Source organism: Oratosquilla oratoria, chromosome 29, assembly GCF_046742065.1.
Source record: "Oratosquilla oratoria isolate Oo_2021 chromosome 29, ASM4674206v1, whole genome shotgun sequence".
NCBI classification, from domain to species: Eukaryota; Metazoa; Arthropoda; class Malacostraca; order Stomatopoda; family Squillidae; genus Oratosquilla; species Oratosquilla oratoria.
Genome location: NC_134805.1, coordinates 42,757,384 through 42,764,038, shown reverse-complemented (window position 1 = coordinate 42,764,038; position 6,655 = coordinate 42,757,384). Strand labels below are relative to the sequence as shown.

General features: G+C 41.3%; 1 protein-coding gene across 1 annotated transcript in view; it reads left to right on the top strand.

Annotated features, from left to right (window-relative positions):
* The window catches only part of LOC143040756 (uncharacterized), an 8,866-nt gene extending 7,769 nt beyond the window's left edge, over nt 1-1,097 (top strand). The window contains exon 3 of the mRNA XM_076212159.1: nt 1-1,097. This exon is cut by the window's left edge and continues 848 nt beyond it. The gene's annotated coding sequence lies outside the window, so the exon portion shown is untranslated.
* The last annotated feature ends 5,558 nt before the right edge of the window (nt 1,098-6,655 follow it).

Here is a 6,655-nt window from a genome sequence, read left to right as displayed (position 1 = left end):
AACACGGGTTATTATTTTTGATGAATTTACATATCAATTAGAGAAAAACATACAACGCCAAGAACATGGAGATGGAGACGATGAACTATGGGGCGGTTGCGAGTTTCTTGGTGTTTTTAATACACACATTTGGGTTCGTGCGGGGTTCCATTGCTGAGTAATCTTGTCTGGGAGTTGTGTTTTGTGTATTTTCTGTTGAAGTCCAGTGTGCCCTCTTTTATCAAATACTTTTGTAATGTCTCGTGATTACATCCGTGTTTGTGTCGTTGGTTTAAGGGGTAGAGTCTTCTGAAGTGATTCTTGTTGTTGGGAGCGAGGTGGGGAAGAAGGTGAGAAAGGCTCTTGTTAAGACAAGCAGGGCCTTCGAGTCAGACGTGCAATGATATCGTCAGAGGATCTCCACAAGGGCAGGTGCTGGGGATGTCGGGGGACACAGGGAACCCATGGACGGAACGAGAATGCTGTTCCGCTGAAAAGCTTATTTGCAATACGAGTCAGAAATAAACTCAGACTAAGTTTATGGAAGGTACACAATGATACTTGTCAAACGACTGACGGTGTGAATGTTGTCTGAACCAAGATGTTCTTCGAATGTTGAGTTTCGTGCCTTCAGATCTGCTCGTCCTGGGGTATATAACAGCTTGCCATCGCACACTCGAAAATGGATAATATCAAAAGCTCCGAGTTAGTGGTAAAAGCTTTTTTTATTTTCTAAGTACTATGATCTCGATGACTTGAGTATTAATGAAGAATATGTACACTGATTTGTTGTAACATGTCTTCCTTTTTTTTTTAGCTGTCCTTTTTTTTTTTTTTTTTCTTTTTCTTTTTTCTTTTTTTGGGTAGAGCGATTTTTTTTCTTTTTTAATATTTGCTGCTTTTCTGTTAGTTTTTGGCTGAGTGCATTTCTAGTATAAGCTTTGTAACATGTATGTATCAGTTAAGAAAAACTGTCAGTCCTACAGATCACTCTGGCGTACTAGGACCTGATAAATACAAGGTAATAAGAACAATAAACAATGAAATAAAAGATTCCGGTGTTTCTTATTACCACCAACGTCTACCTGTCAGACAAACCAAGGGCCAGCCATGCCTACCCCGCCCCCCACGCACCTAGTAAGAAGAGGGGTCAATAACACAAGTTGTCATGACGAGAGTACGAGCCAAATCTTAGTTAAACAAAGTCTAGGCTAGTCGCGACACAAATATATATATATATATATATATATATATACATACATACATATATATACATATATATGTATATACAGTATATGTATACATACATACATACATATATATATATATATATATATATATATATATATATATATATATATATATATAGATATACATATATATTAAGGCCGTGCCCAACTCGTACGAATAACTTAGATTTCAAGCAAGATCATTAAACTTTTCGTTAATATTGGTTATTTTTTACAATAGTAAAATAGACACAAACAAAATAAAATAAATAGACATAGAATAAGATAAAAAATAGCAATGTAACTCAAGCCATATAAAAATCTGAATGCATATATGTTACATTAACTATAGATGGGTACTTAAACATTTACTAGGTAGAGTAGTTAGCTGTGGGCTTGTATGCAGCACGGAAGAACAGGTGGACGAAATGAAGTCTTGATTATGATGTAGACGAGTCTTGATTCTGGTTGCTAAAAATCGTACCAACGGAGAGTAGTCTGGTTCAATCTTTAAGTCTTGGGAACAAATGAAGTGTTTGAAGAGAGACTGATGCTCAATAACTTCTGGTAGGGGAATCTTCTGGTAGTCGGGAACACGTAGATGATAGATTGGTGTCTCGTAGTGGAGAAATAGCAGAGAAAGAGAGAGAGTGTGTAGAATCGTACTTACCTTTAGTCTAGATGTTCGAAATAATCCGGTAAAGCGAAGGCTGGCACTTCACGTGGAGATTGCCAATTCATGGGTCCGACACTTGAGGATTGCGTAGTACAATCGTAGAGATCCAAAGGACTTGTTTAGCCGAGTTGTCTTAATCGACGAATATCAAAAAAATTCTACGTAGATGCAGATGAACCGTGGGCGTCTGCTTCTTTTCTTGTATTCTCTCTCTGCTCTCAGTTTTCTTTGCTTGGTTCTCTCTGGTTCCCTCTACCCCGTCTGGGGTATTGGCTGCATGTTATTGTGGCAAAGTAGCATGCAGTTGATACTTTAGGGTCTATATGGGGCGCCCCTACGGACCAGAGTCACACATCATTTTGTCTGTGATAGAGGAAAACTGTTCATAGAGAAATTATGATACTTTTATACTACGACTGTCCCTCCGTTATGCTGTCCCCCAACCCCTTGTTACTGTCCTGTACAATTTCTCTGAATATTCATTTCCTTTTTCGCCTACCTTCCCTGTGGTGAGGGAAAAGAATACTGCCACCAAGTATTTTCACTTGGATCGTTAGAGGTGAGAAGAAAGGAACGGGGATTGGGACGAGGCATCCTTCTCCTTGTAGTCCCATAGGGGACATTCCTATAAAAGGTAAACGCATAAGAGGGTCTAGGAGTTTTCCGACTAGCACCCTAAGGTTTGGGTCTTTTAATGTACGTGGATGTGGTACTCATGAGAGTAAAAGGGAAGAGATACGTAGTATGTTTGTGAGAAGAAAGATGGATGTGTTGGATGAGTTGAAAAGGAAGGGCGAGTGTAAGTTTGGGAGTGTAAGTGGGAGGTTATCAGGAGTGAAGAGAGGGCGAGGGAGGGAAGGGGTGGCTATACTAGTAAGTGAAGAGATAGGTAAACGTATAGTGGAGTGGAAGGAGGTTTCCTCAAGGATAATTTAGATGAAGGTAAAACTGGGAAAGGAGATGTAGGTTTTTGTAAGTGCATATGGGCCTGGCAGTGAGAAGAGTGTAGAAGAAAGGGAGTCTTTTTGGATAGATCTAAATGAGTGCATAGAGTGTTTAGGGAGAAATGCCAATGTAATAGTACTGAGAGATCTTAATGCTAAGGTAGGAAATAACCTAATTGATGGAGTGGTTGGGAAATGTGGAGTTCCAGAAAAGAATCGTAGTGGAGAGTAGACAGTGGAAATGTGTCCAGAAAGAGAGTTGATGATAGCAAATATAGTGTTTCGAACGAAAGTCAAGCATAAGTACACATGGGAGAGGTGGTGGATGGAAGGGTGGTAGATAGAGCGTTAATGGATTATGTATTGGTAAATAAGATTATGATGGGAAGGGTTAAGGATGTAAATGTGCTATGGGGAGAGGGTGGGGGAATATCAGATCATTTTTTGGGGGAAGGTAAGCTGAGAGTGGAGGATAGATGGAGAAAGAGGAAAAGGGCAAAAGGTAGGGAGGTGCTTAGAGTGAACTCTTTAAAAGAAAAGGAAAAGGAGAAGGAGTACAAGAAGAAGCTGAAGGAGAAGTGGGAGGGAGTGAAGGATAGAGCAGAGCTAGGAGTGGAGGAGGAATGGGGATGGTTCAAGGAGGGAGTCACAAAGTGTGCAAAGATGGTGTGTGGAACAAGAAGGACAGGGGGAAATAGAAGAAAGGGTAGTGAATGGTGGGATGAGGAAACAAAGAAGGTTGTAGAAGAGAAGAAGCGAGCATTCACAGATTGGTTACAAAAGAGGACAGGGGAGTCATATGAGACGTACAAAGAAAAGAAAAGAGAAGTAAAGCAAAAGGTAAAGGAGGCAAAGAGGAGAGCAGTTGTGAAATGGGGTAGGAGTATGACAGAAAATTTTGAAAGTAATAAAAAGATGTTTTGGAAAGAAATTAAGAGAGGAAGAGGAGGCGAATCAAGCAGAGAAGAAAAGGTAAAAGGTGAAGATGGAGAGATGATAATGGAAGAGAAGGCAGTAAGGGGAAGATGGGCAGAATATTTTAGGGAGTTGCTAAATGTGAAGGAAGATAGGGAGGGAAAGATAGCTGCAGTGGGAAATGCAAAGAAAATGAGAGTGATGAGTGAGGAAAATGGAGGAGAAATAAGGAAGGATGAAGTAAAGGCAGTTGTTAAGATGATGAAAGCAGGTAAGGTTCCTGTTCTGGATGGATGCCATGAAGACTGCCTAAAAAAAAAAAAAAAAAAGGAGGTAGAGTGATGGTGGCCTGCCTGGTGAGGTTATTTAATGTTTGCTGGAGAAGAGAGGGTAGAGTGCCAGAGGACTGGAGGAGTGCCTGTATAGTTCCACTTTACAAGGGAAAAAGGGACAAGTGTGAATATAGTAGTTTTAGAGGGATTAGCTTGTTAAGTGTAGTTGGGAAGGCTTATGGAAGGATCTCGATTGAGAGGATTAGGAGAGGAACAGAGGGAGTAATTGGTAAGGAAAATGTGGATTTAGGACGAGTAGAGGTTGTGTACATTAGATTTTTGTGGTAAGACAAATATGTGAGAAAGCTATAGGAAAGGGGAAGGACGTTTTCTGGGCTTTTATGGATCTGGAAAAGGCTTATGACAGGGTTGACAGAAAGGTACTGCGGGAGGTTTTGCGGATATACGGGATAGGAGGAAAGCTTCTAGGCGCTTTCAAGAGTTTTTATGAGAGTAGTAGAGCTTGTGTCGGGATTATAAATGGAGAGAGTGAGTAGTTCGAGGTAAAGGTGGGACTTCGTCAAGGATGCGTTATGTCACCCTGGCTGTTCAACTTATACATGGATGGGGTAGTGCGAGAGCTAAATGCAAGGGTAGTGGGTCAGGAATTGGAGATGATTAAAGGAAATGGAGAAAAGTGGGAGGTGAGCCAGTTGTTGTTTGTGGACGACACTGCTCTTGTGGCAGGATCGGAGGAGGGGTTGAGGAAGTCGGTGACAGAGTTCGGAAGAGTTTGTGATAGAAAAAGGCTGAAGATAAATGTGGGTAAAAGTAAGGTGATGAGATGTACAAGGGGTGAAAGTGGCAGCAGACTGGAAGTGAGCATTAAGGGAGAGCGACTGGAGGAAGTGGATAGTTTTAGATACTTGGGTGCAAATGTGGCAGGAAAAGGTGGAGTGAAGGTGGAGGTAGAATATAGAATGAGAGAAGCGAGTAAATGCCTTAGTGGATTAAAAAGTGTAATGAGGAATAGAAATTTGGGAATGGATGCTAAGAGGAGACTGTGTGAAGGAGTGATTGTGCCAACAGCACTGTATGAGGCAGAAATATGGAACATAAGAGAGGAAGAGAGAAGGAGCTTGAATGTGTTTGATATGAGGTGTCTGAGAAGTATGATGGGGGCTACTAGGCTAGATAGAGTGAGAAATGAGGAGGTGAGGAGGAGAACAGGGGTGGAAAGGGAGTTGGGAGATAGGATTGATAAAAGAGTATTAGGATGGTTTGGACACATGGAAAGAATGAGTGAAGAAAGACTAGTAAAAGAGGTATGGAAGGCAGATGTGGAGGGAGTGAACATGAGGGTACGTCCTTGGATGAGGTGGATGGATGGGGTGAAGGGGGCTTTGGGGAAGAGGGGAATGTCTGTTGAGGAAGGACGGGAGAGGACAGAAGACAAGGGTGAATGGAGAATGGTTGTATATGGATGATGTTGTGATGCATGAGGTGGAATGGACGGGGGATGGGAGGTGAGGTAGTATGTGTGAGCAAAATTTGACGCAATCCGAATAGATTTCTCCCCGCCTTCTCCTTTTATATATGGGGGGGGGGTCGCCGATTTAATGAAGCGGCCTTGCTGTGGATGTGCTGTGTCTTGCGACACTGCTTGTGACCCAGGGGAGTGGACAAGGTGCAGGGATGACCCGTCATCTAGGAGATGCTAAGATAAGAGGGAAGGTGGAGGGGTTTAAGTGTATTCAGGGATGGAATGGAGGGGAATGATTTTATGCCTTTTTCTTTTTGGCTACCTCCCTTGTAAGAGAGGCCTTGGTATATGTATGTATGTATGGTTCTCTCTGTAGTTGCTCTCTGGTCGGGAAAAGGGTGACTGCGTTTCCTTGATGTTGATACGTGCCTAGATAAGGCAGTTCAACTACCACCAACCAATGGGCAAGAAGAACATGTTTCCGTGCCAAATTATGTAACGTTTTCTGATCTTGGAGTCATATGACAGAACGTATTCGAAGTGCGCCCCAACAGACAGGTATTGCGCAGTGGTTTACTTTATAACATACATATGATGAAATATATACAAAATTTCTTTCCACAAGTGACAGTAACAACATTAATGATAATACACAACAGATCATATTCACACAAACATGCCTTAAAAGTACAAACAGGAGACTTTATTCACTCAATGGCGTGAGACAGCACAACCACAAGACTCTATTCACGCTAAGTACTTGATACAAATCAAGATCATTTTTGCTGTCTTGTCCTCTTGTTTGATACCGTCTATATTCGGCGCTTTATCGTCTCCTCCGTTGCGGCGACCAAGAAAAAAAGTAATGGAATAGATTGAAACAAAATCAAATTAATATAGAAATAACAAATGAATAGTTAAACAAAAAGATAAACAAACAAATAAATAGATATGCAAAAGATATAAGATCAAGAATAAAGACAAATACTAAATAGATAAAACAGGCAAATTAGTGAATAACGGCATCCTTAACGGTGACGTCACATCTCCCTACCGTCTTTCCTTTGACGTCATAGCGATGTCACATCTTCTCCTGTGTCTGAAAGATTCCTTTCTATATGTCAATCAGTTCCTCCAGTTCCTCCACATGATGATGA